This window comes from Mauremys mutica, chromosome 5 (genome assembly GCF_020497125.1).
Source record: "Mauremys mutica isolate MM-2020 ecotype Southern chromosome 5, ASM2049712v1, whole genome shotgun sequence".
Classification (NCBI taxonomy): domain Eukaryota; kingdom Metazoa; phylum Chordata; order Testudines; family Geoemydidae; genus Mauremys; species Mauremys mutica.
The window spans coordinates 111,312,138-111,328,976 of record NC_059076.1 but is presented as its reverse complement, the minus strand read 5'-3'; the positions used below and the strand labels follow the sequence as shown (position 1 = coordinate 111,328,976).

General features: G+C 40.1%; 1 protein-coding gene across 7 annotated transcripts in view; it reads left to right on the top strand.

Annotated features, from left to right (window-relative positions):
- SLIT2 (slit guidance ligand 2) overlaps positions 1-16,839 on the top strand; it is a 421,334-nt gene that overhangs the window by 370,112 nt on the left and 34,383 nt on the right. The gene's annotated exons all lie outside the window — the stretch shown is intronic.

Genomic DNA, 16,839 nt, shown 5'->3' with positions numbered 1-16,839 from the left:
ACCACCAACACACCACACTGCACCAACACACTTTTGATGTTCATTCATTGATTTCTTTTATTAACAAATAACATTTTGAAAGTTAAAAATCATTCAAATTTTATTTTAATGTAAAAGATCAAATTGTCTTCACCAGCACTAAGGTCCAGCTAAGTCCAGTGGAGAACAGCCAAGGAAAGAAGAAAAAAGTAGGAGCTGTACAGATCTAAGATCAACCCTTATGGTTTCCTTCCTCCACCGCCACAAAATATTAACTGAGCAGAGATCTCGCACCTTGCCAGAACAGAACAGAGCTCCCCCTACACTAAAGCATAGTCGTGACAAGGGAATGTAATCTATCTCCCTCTGTTCTCAGCCCCAGCGTGCGCGCACACACATGCTCCCCAGTAATTTTTTTCTTGTAGCTGTTCACCTGTCAGTGTCTGTTGGAGACCAGGTATAAACCGTTCCTTTCTCATATAAAGGATGGTTACTCCAGTTTTATTGCTGTAGTCTCTAACAGACTCTCTGGCCTCAGCTGGAAAGTGAGAATGGAAGATCCTGAAAATCAGGAACTTTAGAGAGCAGGAAGCAGGATATTTTATTTATTGAGATGCATTCACTGTGTGTCAGTAAATTGTTAGGTGCATATACAGCTTAAATACATAACACATAATCAAACACACAAAGTATTTAATGAACTGCCCTGACCCCAGAATAAACTCCACTCAATCGTCCTATCCCATAATCCCAGTTGGTCTCCCTGCCCCTAAGAAAAAACATGAGAAAACAGGTGAGTCTTGCAGCATGCTGTAAAAAGCACTATATCTAGGCTCTGGTGGATGGTCAAAGAGGGAAGTGAATTCCAGAAACAAAGGTCCTCACCAAGAACTACCAACCCTCTTCTGTGTAAGCCAGGGCAATATTAGCTTGAATGCCACACCCCCACTGAGTGCCCATACCTTTAGGCTTTAAAACTGAAAGCCAAAACTTTAAATCTGCACCCTGGAAATCAACTGGCAACATATGCAGGTCACAGAACTCAGGAAAATGTGTTTTGTGCAAGAAATACCACTTACAAGTCAGTTAACTGCATTCATACACTATCTGCAATTTCCAAATGACTTGGTGGTGTGGCTCCATACAGAGCGAATTACAATAACTGAAACAGCAAAGGTATGAATAAGTATGGTGAGGGCCACATCTAAAAGAAAAGGACACAATGTTCTGTTAAGTACAAATGACAGAACACTCTTTCTTTTGCCATTTGCTACTATCAGTATATCTAGGAGCATCTGATGATTCAAGAGAATCCCTAGCTGTAAGTCTTAGAAACAAATGGTAGCCAAACCCCAGCCTGAATAAGGGTGCATATATAATGTCTGGCATTTTTCCTGTAATCCTTATATCGGTCTTATCTGAGCTGAGTCTTAACCAGCTAGCTGTCAGCTATTTCAAAATCTCCATTAGCCACTAGGTAAGTCATTCCACTGCACAAGTAGATTGGAAGAGATGGAAGTATAGAGCTAGGTGTCTTTAGCAAACCATTTTCTGCATTAGCTCTTTTGAGGTTTTCTATATCCATGGAAAAGGTTAAGACCTCATGTGCATGAGTTTAACTCTAGTAACTTTGTAGCTTGTTACCAGTGTTTTGGTTTGTTTTTGTTTTGTGGCTTTTGTCTCAGGCCTGTCTTTTCTCCAGATAGGTTAGACTGCTCCAGTCCTGTCTGCTGAGACAGGAACGTCACGGGGCCATAACTATTTTATAAACATCTTTAGCATTAATTATGTAATAGCATAAAATGATTAAGTGTATTTTTATACAATTTCTGTCCTGCTTTGCTTTCTAAGTGTCTCTGTATATACGTGGTTAGGGAAATGTAATGTAACAGATTGGGAAGTGAGAAATCTTGGTAATGTGTTTTTATTTTAATTTTCTGTTTTCTGCAGTTGTTTGTTTTTTAGTCTGGTGGCAAAACACCAGAAAACAGTACTGTAAAACAAAAAGGCTGACTTGTCCTTGGGGAAATGTCAGGTAATTACATTTCTGTGGCGGGCTCTAAGAAGAAAACTTTATCCTCGTTTCTCTAAATCAAAACTTTGATTTGGTTCTGTTGTTGCTTTAAGGCTAGTTTAAAGAAAAAAATAACTTTAACTCTTAAAAACAATTAACTCTGTTTTCAGAAAGGTACTGTATTCACAATTCCTGTTGATGTCAGTGGGAACTATAGGTTCTCAGCATCTCTGAAAATAAGGCCAAACAGTTTTATAAGCACTGTACTATTAGAGATTATGGTCAAGATTTTAAAATACTTCAATACCTCTCAGGCTTTCCTCATCCTGTCCCTTACCCCCCCCCCAATACTTTCTAAATACACCTCTACCCCGATCTAATGCGACCTGATATAACACAAATTCGGATAGAATGTGGAAAAGCAGCACTCCAGGGGGGCGGGGCTGCGCACTCCAGCGGATCAAAGCAAGTTCGATATAACCATGGTTTCACCTATAACGTGGTAAGATTTTTTTGGCTCCCGAGGACAGCGTTATATCGGGGTAGAGGTGTATATATGGCCAGATTTGCCTGGTATAGATAACTCTATACACAGTAAAATCAGCTTCTGTGATTTCACCCAATGTACAGTGACTTCACATCCTGCCTTAACTGACCCTGCAGTTCGAAATAAATAAATAAATAAGCCTATCATGTTATAATTATAACTTTGTACAGCTAACAAACCATGTCAAGATCTGAGAATGGGGAAACAGTAGTATATAGAGGATAAAACAATGTTACAATTAGTTAAAGTCACAAATGGTTTTATGATTTTTTTGTTCTCTGCCTGATTCAAAGGTAAGTAACTAAATCTCAGTCTAAGTAACTCAGTCTGCATGAAGAACTTTGTAAATTTCACGTGCAGCAATCTCTACATACTGCAGTCCATTGTCTACCACAGTTCGGGATATCTGGGCAGCTCTCCTCTCTCGGCAGCTTCACAGAGGCAGATCAGTGTTTGGCATTGCACTCTCTGGCCATGCTTCACCCCTCCCACCCCCCACTTCTGTTCTCCGTGGCAGCAGACAGTGGCAGTTTTTGTTGCTCACACCCTCACTCTTCTGTTTTTTATCTTTTTTCTGCCTACTTTTTGGGCAGTGGGGAGCGGTGCTCTTCCTCGCCAACATTCCTCTTCCTCACTTGGTTGGTTAGCCCCTCAGAGGTTTAACTTTCCCTGAGTCTCCACTTCAGCATCTCCCTGCTGGCTCCTCTGCCCCTGTACAGGCAAAGCAGAACAGCCAAGAGAATATTGGGTCAAATTGAAGCACTGCTCTGTCTGTGAGGCAGCTTTTCCAGGCTTGGCAGACAGTGAGTTATGTCCAGTCTGTACCCAGACAACTGACTCTAACTCTGTTAGGGCCTGGGGCTACCAGTCGGACAGGCAGGTCGGGTCCCCTACCCACCCAGGCAGACGCAACTCCAGTGGGGGAAAATGGACCAGGAATCCCAGCAGGGTGAGGCTCCAAAAGTGATAAGGACCTTGACTGCTCAAGTTGGGGATAAGTCCCAGAGAACCCCTTCAGAACAAGTGGGGAGGCTTGTAGGGCCATAAGTCCTCCCCTCACACCCATCTGAAAGTGAGTCCTGAGTGCCCTGGAAAAAGAAGCGGGGCGTCTAATCAACTTCCTTGCCTCACAAGCCAACCAGGAGAGGTTGGACAAGAAGTCCCACCGTCCTGCCAGGGAATGGGACTCAGCAGGGGGGAATCAAACCTCTTGTGGGGGCTTCAGGCCTTAAGGAAGCCAAGCTGCAAAAGGCCTCACCAAAGCCACAGCAGAGCTATTACACTCCTGAAACAAGCTAAACAACTTAAAAATGTAAACAGGCAAAAAAGAGAAGGAAAAATCACACACACACACACAAAAAAGATACGAGCAGTGATGAGCTGCCAAAATCTTAACAACGGGTTCCCTATAAAAAGTTCTGATTGAAGGGCTGTGCCACAGTATGTATTTTCCCGGCCAGAATCCATCAAAGCCGCAGCGTCCCCTCGCAGGGAAGCAGGTTAACAACTGGTTCTAAAACTGCTTCAAAATTTAACAACCAGTTGGCACGAACTGGCGCGAACCGGCTCCAGCTCACCACTGGATACGAGTCCTTTGTCTTCTTTTCTTCCTCATCCTCGTTCCGCTCCTCTGCTTTGGAAGGTGAGTAGTCTGGCTCTGAATCCAAACAGGAATGGGGGGGAAATACAGCAAAGGTTTTTTTGTTTTTTTTTGTGGGTTTTTTTTTAAGAAATGTAAAGCTACATGCATCAAGGCTGTTCTATGATTCAAACCCAACCTGAGCAGTCTCGTCAGAGTAAGCCTTAGAGTAAATTTCTTGTCTCAAAAGCCTTCCCTGAGGCAGCAATACCTCTTCCTTCTTCCTTCAAGGAAGTGATTCGGGATGACTGGAACAAGCCTGATAAGGACAAGCACATTAACAAGAGCGACCTCAGGCTCTATAACATGCTAGAACCTCAGGGCTCTGTTGTTGGCTCTGTAGTGTCCCTCCCCTGGGAGGATTGCCCCAAGGACCCTACAGATAGAAAGATGGAGGCCATTCTCAAAAAGGACTTTGAAGCCTCCTCCACCAGTCTCTGAGCGTCCTAGCAGCTACCTGCTTTGCAAGATCTCAAAGCCCTTAAGGACAGAGATCATCCTGACTTTGGTTCCATTTTAAAGAAAGTCTCCCTAGCAGCAGCATTTGTACTTGACACCTCAATAGATGCAATGAGCTTCTCAGCCTGAGCCATAGCCTCTAGTTCAGAGCCAAACACTATATATGTCTCCATCTCTGGTCAGTTGATACTCTAAGTTAGTTCTTTGCACTGCTAAATTTACATGCTCTCTCCTTTTTGGAGAAAATCTGGAGAAGGTGGTGGCTGACAGTGGCAAAATCCAAACAATCTCTCCCTTCCTGACTAAGTGTCCCCAGGAGAGAGTTTAGATTGACCTTCAGACAGAGGTGCTCCTTTTGCCCCTCATCCTCACACAGGTAACAGCAAAGGGACAATAGATTCTCCAAGGGAAAACAGTGAAATTGAGGTCCAGGGGGAAAGCCTAGAGGGATCTCAGCACTTCAAACTTATTGTTCAGACATTTGGCCTCTCTTCAACCAACCCATTCACGAATCCTAGGAATGCAAAGAGATCAACATACTTCACAAGGGAGGCAGACCCTTGAGCCATGGGGACAGACACCCTGTTGCAAAGTTGGCTGCAGGGCCTACTATGTGCATTTCCACCCTTCCCACTACTGGGAAAATAAAATGAGAACAGGCGATAGTAATTCTTATAATTCCTCATTAGCCAAGGACACCTTGATTCTCAGACCTCATTTAACTGGAACTCCCACACCAGCTTCCGTGGAGAGCAGACATCCTCTCACAAAGGTCCTTTTCTTCATCTGGACTCAAAATGGGCTTCAACTAACAGCAAAGCTATTGAGAGGGAGGCACTGGTAGGTCTCAGTTTGCCATCTAGAGTCATTAAGGCATTGCTTTTGGCTAGAAGACTATAAAAATACTCCTCTGTCTGGTCAGATTCTACAAGTGCACAGCACAATGCATATCCTGGAAATCCTGGAATCCTAACCATTCTGTACTTCCTCCAGGAAGGCATAGAAAGAGGCCTTCAATCCAGTACCATTGTATGTCTGGTGTCCACTCTTAGTAGCGTGCTAATTCACAAGATCCTCAGGCTCTCTGGCAGAAAATTCACAGATAGCAAGATTCCTTCAAGTAGTCCAATTAGCCAGATTAATGGTCAGATCACTTTCCAGAATGGAACCCACCTCTGGTTTTGAGGACCCTGGCAAGCCATCCCTTTTGAGGAGCCTTTGACTTCACCATTGGCCTTTTATTTATCTCTTAAGACTTGTTTCTTAGGGCAGGTCTACACTAAGGGCGGGGGGCGAACTAGGGTACGCAAGTTCAGCTACGTGAATAGCGTAGCTGAATTCGAAGTACCCTAGTTCGAACTACTCACCCGTCCAGACGCCGCGGAATCGAAGTCCGCGGCTCCAAGGTCGACTCCGCCACTGCCTTTTGCAGTGGTGGAGTTCCGGAGTCGACCGCGGCGCTTCCGGAGTTCGAACTATCGCGTCCAGATTAGACGCGATAGTTCAAACTCCGAGAAGTCGAACTCACCGCGTCGACCCGGCTCGTAAGTGTAGACTAGCCCTTAGTAGCTATCCAAGCTTAGATATCAGAAGAGCCTTGAAAGTCTATCTCAAACACATAGAGTCCATGAGAAGATTGGACTCTCTATTCATGTCCTTCCACACAAAGTGCCAGTTTTCAAGTCCTCCATCACTAGGTGGATTAGACTATGTATTGTGGAAGCCTATACATCATCAGTGTTTCCTATACCAGAAGACATCAAGGCACAATCCACGAGATTCTTAGCAACCTTATGGCGGAATGAGCAAGTGCATCTATTCTGGAAATTTGCAAAGCAACCACTTGGTCTATAGCTAATACCTTCATTAAGCACTACAAGGTGGACATTCTGTCTTCCACAGATGTGTCCTTTGGCAGAAGGGCCTGAAGATGGTGGCCTAGAATAATACGGATCTTTGAGTGAGCTCATAAAAAGGCGGGTACTTCTCTTCTACCAACCTCTTCTTTCATAACCCTCCCTATATCTGATCACTGCTCATTACTTCCCGGACATCCAGAATTGTGGGAGATGCCGGGCTGCAGAATGGAAATTTTCTTAGCAATAATTTCCTTTCTGCAAGCAGCATCTTGCACAGTTCTATGCACCCTAGATGGCTCATGAGCCAAGGATCAGCCATTAAGTGGAATCATTACCATAGGACAGTCCTTCCTGATCTAATGTACATAGTTATTTCATTATCTCTGGAATATTTGTCAATAATGAGGCTATGCAAATTTCACAGCTTGGGAATAACTCATCTGGTGGCAAGCGGGAGCAGAGAAGGCCTGGCCAGAGACTGGTTCACCTCTGTGAAGTTGCAGAGAGAGATTAGTCCAGATATCCAGAATTAGAATTGTGGGAGATACTGCTTGCTTAATAGAAACAGTAGTATAATTATTTTAAAAAGGAAAAAAAAACTATTAACAATGTTCCAGGTGTATTTAAAACATTTCTTGGCAGTGTTTTGCGATTCAGGCCTTGCAGCATTCTTCTAATGTGTGAGAACTGAACATTGAAATTGACTATAAACAAAAGTGAAACTGACTAATCTGTTTTTATTGTCCTCACTGGGTAAAATGCCATAAGTAACCAGAGTATAAACAGTGACAAGTGTAAATCATTTTGTTCAAATTATATGTATTTTAGTCATCAAAACCATCATTAACACAGACAAATTTCTTTAAAATATTTTGATAGTGTTCTACTAATCAGAACTAACTGTAAAATCAATTGAACTGAACAGTTACAGGAATGTAGGGTCAGATCTTCAGCTGGTGTAATATGCCCTAGATCACCATTGACTTCAGTGGAGTTACACTGATTTACACCACTTTTTTAAAGCTTAATTCCTTTCTTCTCTAAGACTTAATTAGTAGTCTGGGTTATATTTTTCCAATTAGATTCTTGTGGTTCTTGTTCTGTTCTATTAATTCTTGGATCTGTCCGTGTTGAAGATTTCATGGTGCATGGCAACAGAATGTGGACTTGCACCATGCCAAAATATTTTTGGAGTGGATGGCTGTCTGTAAATGCAGTTTAATATTTCTACACAGGATAAAGAAAATGTTCATAATTTGGCAATCTAAAATGTAAATTGTTCATGCTTGAGGGTTTTTTTGGGGATGGTAGGTGTGATAGGATCTCGCGATTATCTCTGAAACAGCAGTTTCCTGTATTAGTAAACTTTCAAAATACTGTGAAGGGTGTTCTATCTCAAAACCTGTCTAATGTGTGCATCTCTCCTGCCACATTTTGAATATTGATATCTTTGTCTAACAGTTGGCACGGAATTGAAAAACATGCTATGGCTTTCTTAGTAGTCACAATTCCATATCTGCCAAGTTAAGATTGTGCTTTGCAGTTAACACTATCATCACAGTGTCAAAGACAAGTATGGTATGTGTGTTGTACTGTAAACATTCTTAAGATGTCACAGAATGTAACTATGAAACCCACAATAAGCACACATGATCAGAAGAGACCTGGAGTTGCTGATGAATAACATGTAAAGTTGCTCACATTATGTCCTGCACTCTTTAACTTTGCCTTGCTCTCTTAATTATCATCTCATTTTTATCCTCAAATCTAGTGACTGTCAGGTCATTACATGTGCATCCTAGAAATTAAAATTTATCATTTCTCTTGTTCATTACCATGTCATTAGAACACATATCTCCTTGGTCTAGCAGCGCAACTCTTTCTATGCCAGCAGTAGCACATACTTCTTACTTTTCTTGTTTGTTTTGTTCTGCTGTAGGTAAAAATTTGAAGCTTGCTTCACTTTGCTATGCAAACCTCTCTGCTGCTATAGTTGTGCATTAGCTTAATGTGCTGTTGTATTACAATGTAAAAAGTCTCTTGTCTCTTCTGTCTTTGTCACTGCAAGCTGCTAATCTGAATGAAGTGGAAAAAGGTCAGTTGTCTTTTAAGCCTATTTTCACTTACCTTGGTTTCTTGCTTTTCTTTTCTTTAAAGGTGTATGGATTTCAGTGTATGCACGTGATCAGAGAAATGATATAGTTAACATTTAGCAAGCTAACCCTAAATCCTCAGATCAGGCATTTTAATGTTTCTCCATACATGTCAAATAAATGCTATTAAAGGTAAAAATACAGCTCTTTGCACAGAAGACAGTGATACAAGAACAGACCATTAACACTGTATACATTGTCTTTTTCAAATATACTAAAACTTACCTTATGCATCCTCTCCGGTGACCAATAAAGAGATGGTCTCCTAATTACAGAGATGGTCTCCTAATAAAGCTTGCCCCCAACAGGTGTAAGACCTACTTTGGTTCTGTTCTAATGCTTTCTAGATTCTAAAATACCCATTTAATTTTCTTATATGAATTGTCCTGCTAGACATTAGGTTGTGATGTCCTCCTGTTTATCATTGTAGTGACCAAGTGTAACACCACATATTGCATCTAAAAAATCACACCGTGATATGAAGCTGTGCCTCAGAGAAAGTTAATGGAGATATATGCAGCCTTAATTTTGAGTAACCTTATGTTTTGGGTTTCTGTCAAAACGTTAATGTCACTAAAACACAAGGTTGATTTAACCCAATAATGGAAGAGATTCTGATCCATCATTTTGAATTACACATTTAGATCAGTTCCTAGCACTGGTATTTCATGATTAATTTTAAGTAGCTGAAGGATATGCCTGTTTTTAGAGAGGTGAAGGGTGGACCGAGTTTGTTAGTGCCATTCTTTGAATGGGTGGGAATGGGTAATTGAAAAACAACATAAGATGCTCCTAAGGGTTCAGTTTGCTGCTCAGAACCACACTCAGATCCTAAACCAGTAGTGGGCAAAGTACGGCTTGGGGGCCGCATCCGGCCCACCAGACATTTTAATCCAGCCCTCAAGCTCCCGCTGGGAAGCGGGATCTTGGGCTTGCCCTGCTCTGGCACTCGAGCCGGGGAGCGGGGTAGGGGCTTGCCCTATTCTGCATGGCTCCTGGAAGCAGCGGCATGTCCCCTCTCTGGCTCCTATGCGTAGGGGCAGCCAGGGTGCTCCACATGCTGCCCCCGCCCAAGCACCATCCCTGCAGCTCCCATTGGCTGGGAACTGCAACCAATGGGAGCTGCAAGGGCGGCGCCTGTGGACAGGGCAGTGTGCAGAGCTGCCTGGCCGCACCTCCACGTAGGAGCCAGAAGGGGGACATGCTACTGCTTCTGGAAGCTGCTTGAGGTAAGCGCTGCCCAAAGTCTGCACCCCTGACCCCTTCCTGCACCCCAACTCCCTGCCCCAGTCCTGATCCCCCTCCTGCCCTCCAACCCCCTTGGTCCCAGCCTGGAGCACCCTCCTGTACCCCAAACCCCTCATCCCCAGCCCCACCCCAGAACCTGCCCCCCCAGCCAAAGCCTGCCCCCCTGCACCTCTGTCCCAGCCCGGAGCCCCCTCCCGCACCCTGAACTCCTCATTTCTTGCCCCACCACAGAGCCCGCACCCCCAGCTGGAGCCCTCACCCCCTCCCACACCCCAACCTCCAATTTTGTGAGCATTCATGGCCCGCCATACAATTTCCATACCCAGATGGGGCCCTCGGGCCAAAACATTTGCCCACCCCTGTCTTAACTCTCATCCTCATATAGTAGCTCATTGCTCTGTGACCACCCTGCCAGGCTGGTGTACAATTTGTTTGTTTTATGATGACTATTAGTGTGCATATTGTTAGGAAAGCCAGCTACCATTCAAACACAACATCACTGTTTACAAATAAATCCATCATCTTATTTTTAATGTTGAACCAAAACCAAACTGCACTGACTACTGAACTAGCATATGTAATTTTTTAATGAAATTTGCTTTATAAGTGTGCAAAGTACTTTTGTTACACTCACTGAATTCTTGCAGCATAAAGTATAAATGATCTGAATTTTCTTTCAGAACTTTAAAAATATCAAAATATGATTTTTTTGTGTTGATGAAAAACATTGTTTAAAATGGAGTAAAAACTGTAGATGTGCTACTGTGCACACAGGGTTCCCAATTCAAGTTTGAATGGATAGTCCCCTTGTATAATTATGTCTCCTCATTGAAATATCTGTTTTATATGAGATTAAAAGGAGAAAACATAATCAGGAAAAAGGTTGTAGTTATTAGAAATGTGTGAAACAAGTGAAAAACATAATATATTGTAATTACTGTAACCCACACAATCAAATTATTGAAAAGCTCAGGGGAGGTAAACTAGGATTCAAAGACAAAATTAAGCAGGTGTATAGAAATGTGATGCATATTTTATGCTATTTAGTTTACTAGTGTATATGAAAATGCATTTAGCTGATCATAAATTACTAGCAGTATAAATCTGTTTATTTATTGCAGAGGCCTTTATGTCTTAATTGTTAATTCAGTAAGAAAAAGAGGAATAATAGAAATTAAATATTTCTCTCCATTTAATGAAGTACTACACCAACCAATTATATAACCTGATTTACACATTTCCAAATATATAGTATTTACACAGCCCTAGTGGTAACGAGTAAAAATTAAAATGCATCTAATGCACTTGGGCACCAGTTAAATATAGTTCTTAAGCACATGCCTCACTTTAAGCACCTAGGTAGTCCAATTAATTGAGAGTCATTTTGGTTTAAGTCATGTGCCTAAGTACCCTGCTGAATCAAGGCTTTGGTATTGTGACTTATGAGAGTTTAAAGAGAAATGCTTTTATTAGTCTCCCCCCTGGGTTGCTCCTAATAAAATATTCCAGTTAATGTAACTAGTGTATCTCAAGCAATTGTAAATTATTATTTGAGCACTGTGATCATTCCACTAATTATGATGCATTTCCACTCAAGATTAAAAGCCGGATCCTGAGAATGTACACAATCCTTGGTAATGTGATTAGATTCATTGACTTCAGTGGGACTACTCCCATGAGTACTGTTTGGTATCATCAGGCAATAATTCATTATTTTTCTGCATGATGTTATTTATTTTTTTAAATACTTATTGCACAGTCCTTACCTGCCAATACCTATTGTTGTTGTCACATTAAACAGAGTAATAAGTAAGGTCTCAGTCTTGCACTGGGGATCCACTAGCATTGGATGTAAGTGAACGTAATTCCACTGGTATAAAATTGGAATAATGCAGAGGTGAGGCAGAGTCAGAAGTTATATTTAAAATAATTTTGGCAGTCTGATTCTCAGTGGTTTACAATGGGACTTTAATACTCTGAGTTGTAATGTACTTCCTAATGCCGCTGATATTTTTGTATTTTAATCTTAGTTAAAACAACTTAAAACTTTGTTCTTTTGTTTTAATTGGCGTGGTGGTTACAGTTTAATTTATATTATGCTATATTTTCCCATTCATATGCCAAGTACTTTAATAATTTTAGAGATGATACAGTACTTTGATTGTGTACAGTTTGTCAAACTCTCAACCTTCCACTTTAACGCCATATAGTTTAACTAGAACTAACATTCTATAAAACAATCTTTTTGCCTTATGAATCAGATGTAGTTAATAACTAGTGACTTCAATCAAAAACATGAGGAGGAAAAACTGTATAACTTTCATGGAAAGTAAAAAGACTGCAGAAATAGATTTACAATTTATGGTGGCCTAGCACAGAATAAAAAATAATCTCTCTCACACACACATCCCACCCAGTAACTACTTTAACTACCATTAAGGCTGCCCTGTACACTTGGTATATTGCTTTGGAACACTGTATACTTTGTTATGGTGATTAAGAAAAAATAGTAATCAATTTTATTTTGATTCTGTTCCTGGTTTGGATTCTAATATCCTGTTTGCTTTTGCTGCAGTGCTGATGGGTTTAAGAATATTTCTGTAATACCTTCAAATAATTTTCTTGGCTGGTACTTTGTCAAGTTATTTCATTTATAATTTCATTTTATGTTACACCACCTCCCAACTCCTCTGTTAATAATGTAGTAATTTACACATACAATTTACTTATCCAGTTATCCAAAATAATAATAATGATCTAAATCCTTTTGAACGTGATTGTATTGTTCCTCATTATTTATTATATTGCTACTGTTTTTAGCTATAGAAAACCTGGATAACTGCTATTAAATATTCTCATTCAAGTCATTAACATAAATTATAATCTGGCGAGGATAGAAAACTAATATATAAGTCTGACCAGTTGATAAACACTTCCCACTAGATAACCAAGAATCACCTATGGTAAATCAACCATCTCTAATATGTTGTTTCACAGTCCAAGTGTATAACATCCATTTTAACTATCAAAAATATCTTTGATGAACTTTTAGGCCTTGTTCTTGAAATAGGATCTGTTAGCTCGGTCCCCAGTGCCCACATAGAATCCCATTTACTTGAGTGGAATTCCATTGGAGGATTGAGGTTGAGCAAAATAATTAAGCAACATATCTGATGCATAAAATGATGTTTCTTGTTCCTAATTAAACTGTGGAATTATTTTATAGAATAGTTTTTGATATTTTCTGAAAAAAATGACTATTTAAACTAATTAATCTGTCATTACTTGATCTTCTAAATGATTTAGAAAATAAAACACTTGTTGTATAGCAATTTTGTAGTCTTTAAGAATCTGATCACATGGCAGGGAACTTATGAAAGCCACAGTTATTTTACTAAATGGGTGAATGAGTGGATGACTGTACACATGTAACATTGAAGTGAAACTTTTTTGAATTTAAAGATGCACAGTAGTATCACAACCGTTTTTCTTACCTAAAGTATGTTTAAAAAAACTGGAGCTACAATTCCTGGGTTAGGTGGCTCTCCAAAATTTTCCTTCTGAATAAAGTCAAAAGACATAATCTGCCATTTCTTTTTGTAGGTGTTTCACTTTGGCACTATCTCTTCCTTTTTGTAAACTATTTTTCTCCCTTGCATCTTGTCCATACTGATTAAATTCTGGAGAACTCATGATTTTAGAAATTCAGTCTTTGTCCCTCTATTTACTCTCTTAGGAACAACTTTTCAGAAGTGTTCTTCAAATCATTACACCTAAAAAATGTGCTACTAAGTTTTTCATGCTTATTCTTCAACAGCTACACGTTTTTTTTATTATTTAATTTTTAGTTTATTTTTTATATTTGTTTATATTTTGGGTGCCTACGACTGTGCTTATGCAAATACTTAGATGGGCAGTTAGGCATTGTATCTCTTATTTATTTATTTTTATGTTTTTTTCTCTGGTATGTATGTAGATGCAAAAATAACATTTCAGGGGTGCAAATTTTGGTGGCCACTCTAAGGCACTTCTTTGAAAACTTTGTTCTTATTTCACTTCTCTTGTCTGTAAATCTTTCAGAGTATCCATGGTTGTTTTGATCAAATAGATCATATTTACTCAAAACCTGGCCTTTGTTCATACAGTTCTTTATGTTCTTTCTTCACCACATTGGCCACAGGATTTCCCACTTCCTTGCTGTAGTGCAGTATTTCCCTTCTTAGATTACCTATTAATGTACTGTTTGAACTAAATATTTCTGTCTGGACTGACTTCTTGATTTACTTAACAATTTTGTCCTCATTGGGTTTTTGAAATAATTATTTTCAAAAATGTAAGGGAATATTTTCCTTCCTTTCATACTCCCAGAACACATTATGCAGTATCCCTTCAAGTCAACAAGAGTCAGGAGACCTTTTAATTGGACAATAGGTTCATACCCCAGTCATTGCACCTTAGACTGCACTCTCTATATATATTGTGCAAAGCTTCCATAAAAAATCAAACTTTTACCAGGTCCTCAGAAGTGGTCGTTGATGTTTTCAGACCATTTGGCAACTGTAGGCCCAGATTCTAGCAAAGTTGGATTGATCTTATATTTTCAGGCGAAACAATACAAAACTGTATTTGTAGCTGAGTTTCACTTTTGAACTTTTGGCCTCAACCTTCAACTGTGCCCAGTATTCACTGGCCACAGGTAGAGGATTGGGCTTTAAAATCCCTTATCCATGAGGGATATTGGCCTTCTGTGTAGTTTAAAGCAAACTGGAGCCATTTGCCAGCTGACAGTTACTAGAGTGCAGTATACTCTCGCCATGCCCCCTTTACCTCAGTTCACCCTCCACATCCAGAGCTAGAGGGTTAGGAGAATTGCACAGTGTTAAATTCCTGTTCCACAGAGAAGTCTGCCACATTTGGCAGTCCCCCAGGCAGTTTAAAATGTCAGGGCCAGTGATAATATGCCAGTAATAATGCAGCCTTTGCCACAATCTCTAACCAGTGGAACAAGCAATACATGTTCGAAGAAGTGGGTTTTTTTACCCATGAAATCTTATGCCCAAATAAATCTGTTAGTCTTTAAGGTGCCACCAGACTCCTCGTTGTTTTAGTGATGATGGGATTACTGTCCATGTTATATCAATGTCAATTAGGATTTTTCTAGGTATTACAGGTTTTCAATACTGAATTATTTCTAAGGGTCCTTTGTGAAGTCTGTAGGATTCCAAATTTTGTCAAGGGAGCTAGAAAGTCCCCTGGTATTCCGGACCTGGGATTGCTTTCTTACCTCATTAGGCATATAGTGCCTGATACTGAAAGTTTCTGAAAACCTCTGGTGCATGAGTAAGAAGAAAATCCAAGTTGGGGGCATTTATAGGAGGTTTTGTGCCTGAGTCTTGTGAATACTGAGTTTCAGTAGCATTCTGCAGGGACAGCTTCATATCACTCAGGATCAGGATAATATATTATGTGATTGCACAGTCATATAATTTAATGAAGAATTGTGCTCCAGAAGTTAAAAAAACCTTTCATTTAAAAAATGTTTCTAACCTATAGAAGACTCATAAATTAGGTAAATAAAACAGGTTTTTTGTTCATTTCAGTTTATGATCATGGGAGTTGGAATTCTCTCAAATTCTCTGCCAAGATGTATTTCACCTTTTAAATATTAAAAAAAAATTACCTCTGTAATCTCATCATCAGTGAGTTCTGCAAGTTGATTTTATGTGTGTGAAGAATTACTCCCTCTTAACCATTTATTTATTTGAATACCACTCCTTCAGAAGAGAGGGTCTGTTTTTGGTTTGATATTGTTATGTTGTGGGATTATTTTTTAGGATTCTTTGTGCACTGATCTAATAACAACAATCTTGCATTTGACAGACAGACAAGGCTTTGGGAACAGAATTCAAGTCCTGTGGGTTAGTCAGCCCTAGTGGCCTGTGTTTGAACTTCCTTCAGTTGCCCGTATATATTGCTTAAATAATATTATTATTGGCAATTTCCCTGAGAACCATCGAGCAGCCTGTCAGGAGATCATGGACTTGTATTATTAATTCATATACACATTGGCATGGCTTTATGAGATTGGCAGTCTGTGTCATTAAGACAGTGCAGCTCTACAGGAAATATGTCTTAATAGATTGGCAGTGTGCTACCAAACCCATTGGAAAGCTGTGCATGGATCTTGTTGGTATGGATTTTCTGATGGCCAAGTCTAGATCTGCATTGCTCTATGTTGGATATTATTGTGTGAATTTTCTCAGCTGCAAGTCCAGTTCTCCAGGGTGAATACTAACACCCCAGTTTGAGACTGGACTGTAGATTAAGTTAACGCTTGCCATGGAATTGAAAAACAAGCTCTTCTACAACAGATGGCTGCAAAGTACTTTACAGGTTGTCTTAACTTTACCTCTAGTGCTTGTGAATGGCGTCTTTTGTTTAGAACAGCACAAACATAAATATTTACACCTTATTTCCTGTTTGAATTTGTCTAGCTTCAACTTCCAGCCATTGGATTATATTATATCTTTCTCTGGTAGATTGAAGAGCCCATTATTTAATATTTGTTCCCTGTGTAAAAACTTAGACTGTAACCAAGTCACTCCTTAGCATTCTCTTTGTTAATCTAAATAGGTTGAGCTCTTTGAGTCTTTCACTATAAGGCTTTCTAATCTTTTAATCATTCTCGTGGCTCTTCTCTCAACCCTGTCCACTTTATCAACATCTTTCTTGAATTGTGGGCACCAGAACTGGACACAGTATTCTAGCAGCAGTCACGTTAGTGCCAAATACAGAGGTAAAGTAACCTCTCTACTCCTCCTCAAGATTCTTCCGCTTATGCATCGGAGGATAGAATTAGCTCTTTTGGCCATACAGTCACATAGGGAGCTCATGTTCAACCAATTATCCACCACAACTCCCAAATCTTTTTCAGAGTCACT